Here is a 14,830-nt window from a genome sequence, read left to right on the forward strand (position 1 = left end):
ACTTGGGCCGAAGGGCCTGTTTCCACACTTGTAGGGATTCATTCTACGATCGAACAGACTTTCTTTCAGTTTTAAAGAGTAGATGCGATTCAACGAGGAGAAGTGAGGTGCATGATAAAGTTTTTAGGTGAGGGAAAAGCACAAACTGTGAATCACACAGTCTCTCGGAAGCCGATTCAGCCCAATGTGTCTGAACTAGGTCCCAGTCTCCTGTTCATTCTCTCAGTCTCTACAATTGTATCCAGCAGCCCTTTAACAGTGGTTGACCTGGTGGAAGCTCGTTAGGCCTTGCATGCCTCAACTTCATAAACTTTAAAACAGACTCAGGAAAACCCAGAAAGTGAAGCATTTTTCAGTGCTTCCGTTAGGCATAACAGAAGCTGTGCAAATTCCAGTAATTCTGCAGACGTTTTCGATTTCACTTACACTCTGAGCTTCCTCCCCATCAGCATAGTCACTTCTGGAGTCGAAACCTGCGGTTCAAGGGAATAATCTTTCTCTTTTTGTTTTCTTGAACCCCTTGAATGAAACCAGAATAGCCACCGTCCTTTGGGGGGGGGGGGGGGGGTGAAGGATGGAGAGATGAGAATGAAACATAGACCGGAAGTTGATGATAAATGCAGCTTCATCATTCAGTCGGGAGACAAACAGGGAGGCTGGAAGAGCGCAGGAAGCCCCAGCAGGTGGAAAAGTCAACGTTTCCAGTGCAACCCGAATTCAGAAGCGAAGCCAAACAATGGCCTCAGGAGCGAGAGACTTCAGTGGCGAGTTTAGATTGGGAAGGCTGGGCTTAGGGCTCTTCAGAGACGGTTGAAGAGTTTATAGACGTGCTCAAAACCATGAGGGGATTGGTTTCGAAATCAGAAATTAAAAAAAGGCGATGGAATGCTTAAAAAGCAATGACGACGTGCAGGGAACATTGGTTAGGAATGGTGGAGAGCTGGCACGGACGCGAAGGGCCGAAGGGCTTCTGTGCAGTAACCTACTCCACCCCTTCCCTTCTAAGCTTTAATTGGATGGAACGCCTCTTTAACTCACTTGCAGCTCACCAAGGGCTCGCTGTCCAACCCAGGACCAGAAATGTTGCAGATTCTCCCGTAACCAAACCTGCTGGGGCTATTGGCACCATCATTGGCCACAACACGGGAGGGAGGCGGGAACATCGGCGCAGGCGCTGCCTCCAATTGGGCAGTTGGTCTGTCTGTCACAGGCATTGCCACCGCTTCCTCCTATCACGTTTGAGTGCGCGGGAGTTGTTGAGAGAATTACAAATGAAAGGCGCTCAATGCTCAGCTTCCCAATCATTGTATTTGCACTGGCAATGGATTTTTTTTTACAAACGGGGAAGTGTGTCCTTTCACTCTCCCCTCGTGATTGCTTTCTTTATGCATTTTTTCCCAACGAAATTTAATCCTGCTTCCGACCAACAACTGTCTTTGAAGCATACACAGCGGCTGGGATATATTGAGTGAAAAATCACACAACACCAGGTTATAGTTCAACAGGTTTAGTTGGAAGCTGGTGTTATGTGATTTTTAACTTTGTACACCCCAGTCCAACACCGGCATCCCCAAATCATGGGAAATATTGAAGTTGCAAAGTGCAGGCCGTTTCTTGTTCAATGAAGGGCTGTACCGTTCATAATAGAGCGGTTGGCTGAGAGCAGCGTTACATCAGCTGATGGGCTGAAGCCCTTCCTGAAGAAGGGCTTATGCCCGAAACATCGATTCTCCTGCTCCTTGGATGCTGCCTGACCTGCTGCGCTTTTCCAGCAACACATTTTCAGCTTACATCAGCTGATGCACTGAATAAGGGAAGTCTTTCAGTTTTCAATCCCCCTTGAAGTTAGATAAACTAGCGAAACAGCTATTATTTTTTGCTCCGAGTTTTTAATCTGCGGAAAGCGTCGCACATTTCCACCCGATGAAGATTAGATTAGATTCCTTACAGTGTGGAAACAGGCCCTTCGGCCCAACCAGTCCGCACCGACCCCCCGAAGAGGAACCCACTCAGAATCATTTCCCTCCTAACGCTAACTCCAGTGGGCAATTTAGCACGGCCAATACACCTGACCTGCACAACGTCCACACAGTCACTCGAGGCTGGAGGCCGGAAAGATCATCTTCATGGACAGCTAGTTCTCGTTGGCAGAGGGACAATCACAACATTTGTCAAAGGCACCTACAATTTGTATCTTTGATTCCTGCTGGGGTACAAAATGAGTTTAAAAGGAGAGGCGATTCTTGTTTGAATGTCGAAACAGAAGTAAGTCTTAGCATGAGACAAAAACTGGAAAGTTGAACGAATGTGGGTTTAGAGTATTTTTTTTGTCGGCGCAGAGTCGCTGGGCCACTTCTGTGCCGCATGGTTCCAGGATGTGAGATTCTTAGTCACTTGACAGGATAGATGCACAGAAGTTGTTTCTCCATGTGGGAGATGGCATAACCGCAGAATGATCCCATCCGATTAAGACAGAGGGGAGGACGATTTTTTTTCTCTCAGTAGGTTATGAATCTGCGGCATTCTTTGCCACAGAAGGCCGTAAACATTGGGTCGTTAAAATTAGATTAAATTTCCTACAGTGTGGAAACGGGCTCTTCGGCCCAACCAGTCCACGCCAACCCTTCAAAGAGCAACTCATCCAGACCATTCCCCTACATTTACCCCTGACTAATGCACCTAACGCTACCGGCAATTTAGCATGGCCAATTTACCGAACCTGCACATCTTTGGACTGTGGGAGGAAACCGCAGCACCCGGAGGAAACCCACGCAGGCACGGGGAGAATGTGCAAACTCCACACAGACAGGTGCCCGAGGCAGGAATCGAGCCCGGGTCCCTGACGCTGCGAGCCATCGTGCTGCCCCAAGTATGTTCAAGGCTGAAACAGGCAGCTTTTTAATCAGTAAAGGAATCAACATTTATGGGATAAGGCAGGAAAGTGGAGTTGAGGATTGTCAGATTGTCCATGATCTCATTGAATGGCCCAACAGACTTGATTGGGCAAACAGATTGGAACGATGGAACAGTACAGCACAGGAACAGGCCCTTCAGCCCACCATGTCTGCATTGGTGACTTAGAACTGATCTCATCTGCCTGCACACACGACCCGTGGTGGCACAGCATGGCGGTCTCTCTCTGCAGAAGGCAGTGGTTTCTTGGCGGCCTGGCATGGCGGGCTTTTGGCCTGGAGTGACCTCACTGCAGATTTCCAACCTCGAGGTGATTCCAAAGCAGCCTACCAGCCTCAAGAGCCCTGAAGTGAAGCCTGGTGTTCTCCGGAGTCAAGGCCTGGCATGGACTGGAAGCTAGATACAGCGTGGACTGGATTGGAAGTACTGGATTGGAAGATCCCTTTCAGCTAAAATGGCACTGTAAGTGGCGACTCGTAAACTTCACTGCACTCATTTGAGTATGGGTGACAATAATTTTTAATTCAAATAAATTCAATCCATATCCCTTTATTCTCTGCCTGTTCTTGTGTCTGTTTAAATACCTGTTGGTGTCTCAGGCTCCTATAGCTGTGGAAAGTGTGGATACAGAAGTGGCTCAAAGGTAGAAGACAGAGGGTGGTGGTGGAGGGTTGCTTTTCAGACCGGAGGCCTGTGACCAGTGGAGTGCCACAAGGATCGGTGCTGGGTCCTCTACCTTTTTGTCATTTACATAAATGATTTGGATGTGTTACAGTTAGTAAGTTTGCAGATGACACCAAAATTGGAGGTGCAGTGGACAGCGAAGAGGGTTACCTCGGATTACAACAGGATCTTGACCAGATGGGCCAATGGGCTGAGAAGTGGCAGATGGAGTTTAATTCAGATAAATGCGAGGTGCGAGCTTCTGAAGAAGCATGTTGCAGATTGAAGAAAGAGCTAGATGATCTCAGGCTCATCTGAGAGAACAAGAATTTTCTGGACAGGACCTTCAGCGAGGTCATTCCACCGAGCATACAAGAAGAGAAAAGAAAGATGGCGATGAGGAAGGAAGAGATTATTCAAGTACAAGAGACCCCAGGGAAAGTACCTCTCGTGAACAGGCTGAATCTCTTGGGAAACTGTTGAGATAGACGACACCGTTCGTCCAAGAGGTAGACAGGTCTGCCAATCGAAAATTGGCATGGAGGCAGAGCCGAGGAGTCAGACATCATGCAGAGCCATGGTAACAGGGGATTCTGAGAGGGACTGAAAGGGGTTTCTGTGGCAACAGGCGGGATTTGAGGATGATATGTTGCCTTCCTGGTGCCAGGATCCAGGACATCACCGACAGAGTGCAGGGAATCCTCAAGGGCAAAGGTGAAGAGCTAGAGGTGGTGGTGCATGTCAGAACAAATGACGTGGGGAAGAAGAGGATGGACACTCTACAGCGGTGACTTCAGAGAACTCAAAAGAAGGCTGAAAAGCAGGACTTCCAGGGTGGTTATCTTCGGTTTGCTTCCAGTTCCTCGTGCTGGAGAAGGCAGGAACAGGGAGATAATGGACTTGAATATGTGGCTGAGGAACTGGTGCAGGAAGCAAGGATTTAAATTCTTGGATCACAGGGGTATGCTTTGCAGTAAGGATAAATTATTCAAGAGGGACGGGTTGCACCTTAATAGGTGGGGAACCAGCATTCTGGCAGGTAGGTTTGCCACTGCAACACAAGTGTGTTTAAACTAAGTAGTGGAGGGGAGGCGACAAACTGGAAATTCAAGAAGCTCTCAAACTTGATTGAATTTTTTGAGGAAGCAACAAAGAGAATTGATGAGGGCAGAGCGGTAGATATAATCTATATGAACTTCAGTAAAGCGTTCGACAAGGTACTCCATGGGAGACTGTTGAGCAAGGTTAGATCTCACGGAATGCAGGGAGAACTAGCCATTTGGATACACAACTGGCTCAAAGGTAGAAGACAGGGGTGGTGGTGAAGGGTTGCTTTTCAGACCGGAGGCCTGTGACCAGTGGAGTACCACAAGGATCGGTGCTGGGTCCTCTACTTTTTTGTCATTTACATAAATAATTTAGATGTGAGCATAAGAGGTACAGTTAGTAAGTTTACAGATGACATCAAAATTGGAGGTGCAGTGGACAGCGAAGAGGGTTGCCTCAGATTACAACAGGATCTTGACCAGATGGGCCAATGGGCTGAGAAGTGGCAGATGGAGTTTAATTCAGATAAATGCGAGGTGCTGCATTTTGGGAAAGCAAATCTTAGCAGGAATTATACACTTAATGGTAAGGTCCTAGGGAGTGTTGATGAACAAAGAGACCTTGGAGTACAGGTTCATAGCTCCTTGAAAGTGGAGTGGCAGGCAGATAGGATGGTGAAGAAGGTTTTTGGTATGCTTTCCTTTATTGGTCAGAGTATTGAGTTCAGGAGTTGGGAGGCCATGTTGCGGCTGTACAGGATATTTGCTAGGCCACTGTTGGAATATTGCATGCAATTCTGGTCTCCTTCCCATCGGAAAGATGTTGTGAAACTTGAAAGGGTTCAGAAAGATTTAAAAAGATGTTGTTAGGGTTGGAGGATTTGAGCTATAGGGAGAGGCAAAATAGGCTGGGGTTGTTTTCCTTGGAGCATCAGAGGCTGAGGGGTGACCTTGTAGAGGTTTACAAAATTATGAGGGGCATGGGTCGGGGAGTCCAGAACTAGAGGGCATAGGTTTAGGGTGAGAGGGAAAAATATAAAAGAGACCTACAGGCAACTTTTTCACACAGAGGTACGTGTATGGAATGAGCTGCCAGAGAAAGTGGTGGAGGCTGGTACAATTGCAACGCTTTAGCTGCATTTGGAGGGGTATATGAATAGGAAGGGTTTGGAGGGATACAGGCCGGGTGCTGGCAGGTGGGACTACATTGGGTTGGGATATCTGATCGGCATGGATGGGTTGGACTGAAGGATCTGTTTCCATGCTGTACATCTCAATGACTCTATGACTCTATAAAGGGAAAGTGAAAATAAGAGAAGTTAAAAAAGACAACAGAATCAACAGAGAAGAAAACTCAAGAAGGGATCATACACTATGGTCAAGTGAAATAGGGATTAATAGGAAGGGTGAGGGGATTAACAAATTAAAAATATATATCAATGCATGAAGCATAAGAAATAAAGTGGATGAGCTTGAGGCTCAGTTGAAAATTGGCATTTACAATGTTGTGGGGATAACTGAGACGTGGCTTCAAGTGGACAGGGCCTGGGAAATGAATATTCAAGGCTAGACGTGCTATTGAAAGGACAGACTGATGGGCAGAGGGGGTGGAGTGGCCCTGTTGGTGAGGAATGATGTTCAGTCCCTTGAGAAGGGGACATAGAATCAGGAGATGTAGAGTCAGTATGGATAGAGCTGAGAAATTCTAAGGGTAGAAAGACCCCAATAGACGTTATCCACAGACCCCCAAACAGTAGTCTGGATGTAGGGTGTAAGTTGAATAAGGAGTTGAAATTGGCCTGTCGCAAAGGTATTGCTACCGTTTTTAAGGGGGATTTCAACATGCAAGGTAGACTGGGAGAATCAGGTTGGTACTGGACCCCAAGAATGGGAGTTTGTGGAGTGCCTCCAAGATTGATTCGTAGAACAGCTTGTACTGGAGCCTTCCAGGAGAAGGCAATTCTGGATCTGGTGTTGTGCAACAAACTGGATTTAATCAGGGACCTCGAAGTAAAGGACCATTCTGAGGTAGTGACCATAATATGATAAGTTTTAGTCTGCAATCTGAGAGGAAGAAAGGTGAATCAGAAATATCAGTATTGCAGTTGACCAAAGGGAACTATAGAGCTATGAGGGAGGAGCTGACCAAATTTATGAAGGGGAAATCGTGTTTCATTAATCTCCTGGAATTTTTTGAGGATGTAATTCTGAACATGGACAAGGGAGAACCAGTGGATGTAGTGTACCTGGACTTTCAGAAAGCCGTTGATAAAGTCCCACATAGGAGATTAGTGAGCAACATTAGGGTACATGGTATTGGGGACAAAATACTGACTTGCATTGAAAATTGGCTGGCTGACAGGAAGCAAAGAGTAGTAATAAATGTGTCCCTTTCAGAATGGCAGGCGGTGACTAGTCGAGTACCACAAGGTTTGGTGCTGGGACTGCTGCTGTTTACAATATACATTAATGATATAGATGAAGGTATTAGAAGTAATATTATTAAATTTGCTGATGACACAAAGCTGGGCGGCAGAGTGAAATGTGAGGAGGATAATATGAGAATAGAGGGTGACTTGGACAGGCTAAGTGAGTGGACAGATGCATGGCAGATGCAGTTTAATGTGGATAAATGTGTGGTTATCCACTTTGGTGGCAAGAATAGGAAGGCAGATTATTATCTAAATGGAGTCAAGTTAGGTAAAGGGGAAGTACAACGCGACCTAGGTATTCTTGTACATCAGTCAATGAAAACAAGCATGCAGGTACAGCAGGCAGTGAAGAAAGCAAATGACATGTTGGCCTTCATAACAAGAGGAATTGAGTATAGGAGCAAAGAGGTCCTTCTGCAACTGTACAGGGCCCAGGTGAGACCGCACCTGGAGTATTATGTGCAGTTTTGGTCTCCAAATTTGAGGAAGGACATTCTGGTTATTGAGAGAGTGCAGCGTAAATTCATGAGGTCAATTCCCGGAACGGCGGGACAATCATATGTTGAAAGATTGGAGTGATTGGGCTTGTATACACTTGAGTTTAGAAGGATGAGAGGGGATCTGCTTGAGACATACAAGATTATTAAAGGATTGAACACTCTGTAGGCAGGAAGCATGTTTCTGCTGATGGGTGAGTCCAGAACCAGAGGACACAGTTTAAAAATAAGGGGTAGGCCATTTAGAACAGAGTTGAGGAGAAACCTCTTCACACAGAGAGTAGTTGATATATGGAATGCTGTGCCCCAGAAGGCAGTGGAGGCCAAGTCTCTGGGTACTTTCAAGAAAGAGATGGACAGAGCTCTTAAAGATAGTGGAATCAAGGGTTAAGGCAGGAACAGGATACTGATTGTGAATGATCAGCCATGATCATAATGAATGATGGTGCTGGCTCAAAGGGTCAAATGGCCTACTTCTGCACTTACTGTCCATTGTCTATTGTCTATTGCCTCTTAAACGTGCATCTACAACCTCCCTTGGCAGCTTGTTCTAACTATCCACCATCCTCTGTTAAAAGAAAAACTTTTCCCTCTCACCTTAAACCTATGCTCCCTTGTATTTGACATTGCCATCCAAGAAAAGACTCCAACTATCCACCTAATCCATGCCTCTCATCATTTTATATACTTCCATTGGGTCGCTGATGGAATAGCAAAAGCAATCTAAGGTCCTCCAATTTCACCTCAGAGCTAAAACACTCCTGTCCAGGCAACATCTCTCCAACTTCCCATGTGATCAATAACCTGCTGTAACCCTTGACAATCTTGACAGTATGCTTCTCACTATGCTTCTGCTAATGTGTCTTATGGTCTTATGATTAGAGTTCAGTGAGAAGGCGATGTGAACTGACGGAGAGACGGTGTAGTGATAAAGGGACACCAGTGGGTGGAGACAGAGAGAAGGGTAACTGAGGTCAGCGAGACTGGGATACAAGTTCAAGGAGAATCATAGATTTATACAGCATGGAAACAGACCCTTGGGTCCAATTCATCCATGCCGACTAAGTTTTTCAAAATAAACTAGATCCGCTTGCCTGCATTTGGCCCATATCTCTCTAAACCTTTCCCATTTGTGTACCTGTCCAAATGTCTTTTAAGTGATATAATTGTACCTGCATCTACTCCTTCCTCATTCCATATGCGAGCCACCCTCTGTGTGAAAATGTTGTCCCTCAGGTCCCTTTTAAATCTTTCGCCTCTAATTTTGAGCTCACCTACCCAAGGAAAACAGAGGACATATCTGAGTACATCAAGACAGGGACCTCACTCAGTGATGATAGAGACAGAGAGGGGTTACTGAAGTCAGTGATACAGGATACCAGCAGATGAAGACAGAGTTGTCTTATATTTCTTGACAGACTATATTTATGTTCTATTCACAATTGCTTTATTGGGTTCTTTATGTACCTTTGATAAATTCCAGAATACTCCCGATGCTCAACATTTACTATACATTTGGAACGTTGTAGGCCTCCTCCTTAGATCTCAAATAATCTGGGACTTCCTTTGATAACACTATCGACTCATTTTCCCTGTTGTGTTTGTGCCTTTATTGTAAGCAACTTATTATAAGCCATATGTTAGATATTTAAATGTGAAGCGTTGCTTCTTGACCATCATAACTTTTATGTATTTTCAGAATTTGCCGCAGCTAACCTTCATCGCTGCCTTGTTTAGATTTTAGATAATAGTTTTGCATTCAAACACATCATTTTCAAACACAATAGAAAATTCTAAGATATTATGGTCACTCTTCCCTAATGGCTCTGAGAAACAGAATTATTTACTTGCCCTTTCCTATTAGACCTAAAAAGAAAATTGGTTCCTAGTTGGTTTGGCAATGATCTGTTCTAGAAAGTCATCTAATACACGTTTCAGGAATTCATCATTGTTATTCATTGGATTTGCCCAGACTGTGTGGGCATTGAGGCCATGCATCATTGCTGCTTTTCCCTTGGTTCATACACCTCTAACCTAGGAGTCTTTCCTAAGATGGCAATGTCAAATACAAGGGAGCATAGGTTTAGGGTGAGAGGGGAAAGCTTAAATAAGATTCATACAGTGCCCTACACCACCTGTTTGGTGACCTATAAACAACTCCCACTAATGTTTACTCCCCCATACTTTTTCTTATTTCTATTTAAACAGAGGCTATCTCTTGTTCTTCCAGTCTAAGGTCCTCTCTCATTAATTCATTGGTCCCATTCCTTATTATCAGCATGATGCTAACTTCTTTTCCTCTTTGTCTGTCCTTCACAAATGTCAAATATTCTTGAACATTTAATTCCCAGACTTGGTCACGTTGTAGTCACACCTTTGCAGCTAGATCATACCTGTTTACTTCTATTTGTGCCATCTCCCTAGTTGCAAATGCTGTGTGCATTCAAATAATAAGGTTATTTTCAGCCTTTTTTTAAAAACATTGTTCCATATTTTTACTCTAGCCTTTGTCTGTCTGCTAAGACAGTGATTACGCTTCAAAAACATAAGGTCTGCTGTGAAGTGCTTTGAGATGTCCTGAAAGGCACTATGAATTGCACAGCAGTTTTTGTTTTACCTGGTCAACTTATCTGGGACTTCCTCCAGGAATGTGACTTCGCATCCACTTCAAATTTTAATCTGATTGTATTTGGTTCTGAATCTCAATTCTGATACTAATTTATATACAATTGATGAAAAGACCCAATCTCACTCTACACAACTTCTCCTCATAAGACAGTCCCTCCATACCCAGCATCAACTCAGTGAACCTTCTCTGCAATGCCTTTAAATGCTTGCCCATATTTTCTTCAAAAAGGGCCAAAATATTGACCAAAAACTGTTCCCAGTATTCAAATTTCTGCAGTATATTCAGCCTCTCTATTCTTCCTGCCAAACTGCATAAGCTCACATTTTCCCATGTTATATTCAATCTGCCTCATTCTTGCCCACTCATTGTGTCAAACTCACCACTTGCTTTCCTATTTATCTCTCAGCCCCCTTACCCTTCCACATTCCCGATGAAGGGTAACACCCGAAACGTTGACTCTCCTGCTTCTCGGATGTTGCCAGACCTGCTGTGATTTTTCCAGCTCCACGCGTTTTGATTCCGACTCTCCAGTATCTGCAGTCCTCACTTTCTCCTACCTACTTATGTGCCATCCACAAACTTTGCAATGGTACATTCATTTCCCTCATCCAAGTCACTAATATATATTGTAAACTAATTGTGGCCCCATCATTGATTCCTGTGGCATACCAACAGTTTCAGGTTGTCATACTGAAAATGCCCACCTTAATAAAACTCTTTGCCATCTCTCCATGTTTCTATACTACTTTAAACACCACACATTCTTACCTAACTGTAAAGGCCAATATGTACGATTTCATCAAATGTATTTATCCTTTATCTACCCCTTTATCTATCCTGCTTATTACCATCTATTGAACTAAACTAGACTGACAGTAGATGGGTGTGAGATGAACAAGACCACCTGGATGATGCTCAGCACTCTTTTGGAGAAGAGAGTCAGGAGAGTTGCCAAAATGTATCAATGGAAGAAAACGAAGATTGTTGCCTACCCAACTTCTCTGGCCTCAAACATCAAGCTGATCTGCTCTCAGACTGCACCCTTCTGCTCCCCCCAGCGCCAACACTATGGACAAACTCCACGCCATGAGTCATGGATGATTGGGAACCTGAAAACTCACTGCCAACCGCTGTGGATCGCTCAGCTTCTTATCAAGGCCAATGAGAAGAAGCAGGAGACCATGGGGAGTTTGGGAGAAGTGGGGAAGGGACAGTGACAACAAAGGCCTGAAAGACAGTGATGGAATCCACTAGCACCAACGCATTCCGGGTTCAAATGGGCTATGATCCCGCAAGAATCTGAGATTGAGGAGGAGCAGCACGCGGCAAACCAATCTGCTGACAAGGCTCTTTTCACTTGCCTGCACGGTGGGACTGGCAGATCTGCCAGTCGTAGATAGATACAGTACTTTCTTCAACTGTTGACCCTGAGGGGTCTAATGAATGTCTGCTTGCTCAACCACTGGCTTCACAAAGACCAGACAAATGCTCCAGGGTTCACACTGAAGCTCAATAACATCGACAACACGGAATATTGCATAAATAAAAACCTGAAAGAGCTGCAGCTGATGTAAATCAGGAATGGACCCGAAATGTTAACCCTGATTTCTCTTCACAGAGGCTGCCAGATTTGCTGAGCTTTTCCAGCAACTTCTGTTTTTTGTTATGGAAAGTTGCATTCTCATTTGGTAGTCTGCATCAAATTGGTCTCAAGAGAGTGCAATAAGCAGGAACAGCTCACCGAGTTTTTCAAAAACGAACACCTATTATTTTTCAATATCTTTTACATTACAAGGTAAGGTGTGATAAAATTGAAAAATAAAGACACTTTTCATATGTATGCATTGCTGTATTTTCATTTGTTTTTATTGTGTAAAGACATGTCTTCTTATTTTTGTGTGTTTTGTTTTGAGAATTGTGGGCCGAAGTGAGGAAGAATTGCTTTAAAACAATTTAAAACATGTTTTAAACAATTGCATGTTTTGAAAAGCAAGAAATCTGACATTCAGGACATGTGCCATTTGTCAAATTTGAACAAGCAGTGATCCAATTTTGGGTCACAGGTGAACTGGAGCCAGTCGTGTACAGATGCAGTTGGGTGGCAACAAGAGGTTGACTGGTCTATGGACCAGTGACCAGTTATTAATGACAAAAACCTTTTACTTGCCAATAACCATGCAATTTGTTCTTAGGTATCGGAACAGCTTGGGAACAAGATATAGAGAAAAGTGGTTTGATCTCCACTAGCTCAGAAGGGTTGACCTTCTCTGTAATTTGAAATCAAATCAACGTTAAACCTTAAGAAAACCAACTTGTCTCTCCTAGTGCAGTTGTTTTAAGCTATCATTCTTAATTGTTAGGTCAGAGACCTTTTATAAGCAAACCAGTCACACTTGGTCCCTTGCAAACGAAATGGTAGCATCCCGGGAAGATGTCTGAAAACCAATGTTCTGACCAGTATAATAATCAGTAGGATCATTTCAACAACCTATAGCCAGGAACCACTGAGCTGCCTCCCAGTTTTTTTCTGTCCTTAACCTATTTGTCTCTGTCTGTTTGCCTGTGTCGGGGGAGTTTATAAAGGGATTAGAGTTTTAATTAGTAGCGTTATATGCTGATAGTTTATAACTAGTTACCTAAAGTCTAATTACTTGTAATAAATATTACAGTAATTCTTCTAAGTACAGAAACCTGGTTCATTTTGTCCATAAACCTGGATGTGGCAATCAGGTAGATTAGGGAACTTTGTATATTTATATTAAGTTCTTTAACCTTTGCGCTGCCTCTAGGAATAGCAGGGCTTGATTTCCAGCACCTTGCCCTCAGTGAGCTGTGACAATTCACAGGCAGCAGAGTTGTAGGCAAATTAGATACATAGGAGCCTCCTCAGCTATTTTGAAGCTACTCAGTATGGATTTGTGGTCATTGTCATTTTGAGTTGTGAGGAGAATATTCAAGATAATGTTCAGCAAGCCATTGGTGAGGCCTCATCTGGAGTACTGAGTCCAGTTCTGGTCGAGGATGGATATTATTAAGCTGCAGAGGGTTCAGAAGAGAATTACTGGAATGTTGTCAGAATGGAGGGTTTAAGTTACAAGGAAGGCTGGATAGGCTGGGACTTTTTTTTCACTGGAGCTTAGGAGGTGGAAAGGTAACCTTAAAGATTTTTATAAAATCATGAGGGGTATAGATGAAGTGATTGGCAGGTGTCTTTTCCCCAGGCTGGATGATTTCAAGATTAGGGAGCATATTTTTAAGGTGAGAGGAGAACGATTTAAAAAAGATATGAGGTGCAATTTTCTACACAGGTGTGAAATGAACTGCCAGAGGAAGTGGAAGACGTAGTTACAGTTACAATATTTAAAAGACATTTAGATAAGTATTTGAATGTTTGGAGGGATTTGGTCCAAGCGCAGGCAGGTGAGAATAGTTTAGTTTGGGATTATGGTTGGTATGGACTGGTTGGACTGACGAGGCTGTTTTGGCAAAAGTGAGAATTAGATTACTTACAGTGTGGAAACAGGCCCTTCGGCCCAACAAGTCCACACCAACCCGCCAAAGCGCAACCCACCCATACCCCTACATTTACCTCTTACCTAACACTACGGGCAATTTAGCATGGCCAATTCACCTGATCCGCACACCTTTGTGACTGTGGGAGGAAACCCATGCAGACATGGGGAGAACATGCAAACTCCACACAGTCAGTCGCCTGAGTCGGGAATTGAACGCGGGTCTCAGGTGCTGTGAGGCAGCAGTGCTAACCACTGTGCCGCCGTGCCGCCCACTTCAGATGTTGGAGATTAGAGTTGAGAGTGTGGTGCTGGAAAAGCAAGCAGTTCAGGTCGCATCCAAGGGACAGGAAAATCAATGTTTCAGGTAAAAGCCCTTCACCAGGAAGAGGCTGTTACCCTGCTGTATGACTCTATGAATAGAGCAATGGAACAGGGCAATAAACTAGCAAATTAAATTTAATGGAGAGACGTATGGTGCAATTAATCTTCGTGGATATAACTAGGAGAGGTCAGATAAATAAGAACCACTGTTTTAAAGGGAATGCAGGAGCAGATGGCCTGGGGGTATATGTGTACAAACCACTGAATTTGGCAGGACAGGTTGAGGAAGTAACTAATAAAATGAAAACAACATCCTGGGCTTTCTCAGTGTGTGTATACACAAAACAAGGACATTATGCTAAACCTGGAGTTCAAAACTAGGCACCACACATTTATATAAACATGAGGGAATTTAATTAGGGTGCAGAAAAGAATTAAAATACATTTCCAGGGATGAGGGACTTTAGTTATACGGATGAGTTGGAGTTCACCCGGGCAAAGGTTAAGAGGAGATTTAATGGGTGTATGGGGTGGGGGGGTCCCCGATTTATGAACACGCCGACTTACACATTTTTATGCTTACAAATGCAATCCCATAGAAGCTTGATTTGGAGATACCGGAGTTGGACTGGGGTGTACAAAGTTAAAAATCACTCAACACCAGGTTATAGTCCAACAGGTTTAATTGGAAGCACACTAGCTTTCGAAGCATCGTTCCTTCATCAGGTGATAGTGGAAAGGTTCAATCCTAACACACAGAATTTATAGGAATAATTTACAATGTGATGTAACTGAAATTATACATTGAAAAATT

Source organism: Hemiscyllium ocellatum, chromosome 35 (assembly GCF_020745735.1).
Source record: "Hemiscyllium ocellatum isolate sHemOce1 chromosome 35, sHemOce1.pat.X.cur, whole genome shotgun sequence".
In the NCBI taxonomy this organism is placed as follows: domain Eukaryota; kingdom Metazoa; phylum Chordata; class Chondrichthyes; order Orectolobiformes; family Hemiscylliidae; genus Hemiscyllium; species Hemiscyllium ocellatum.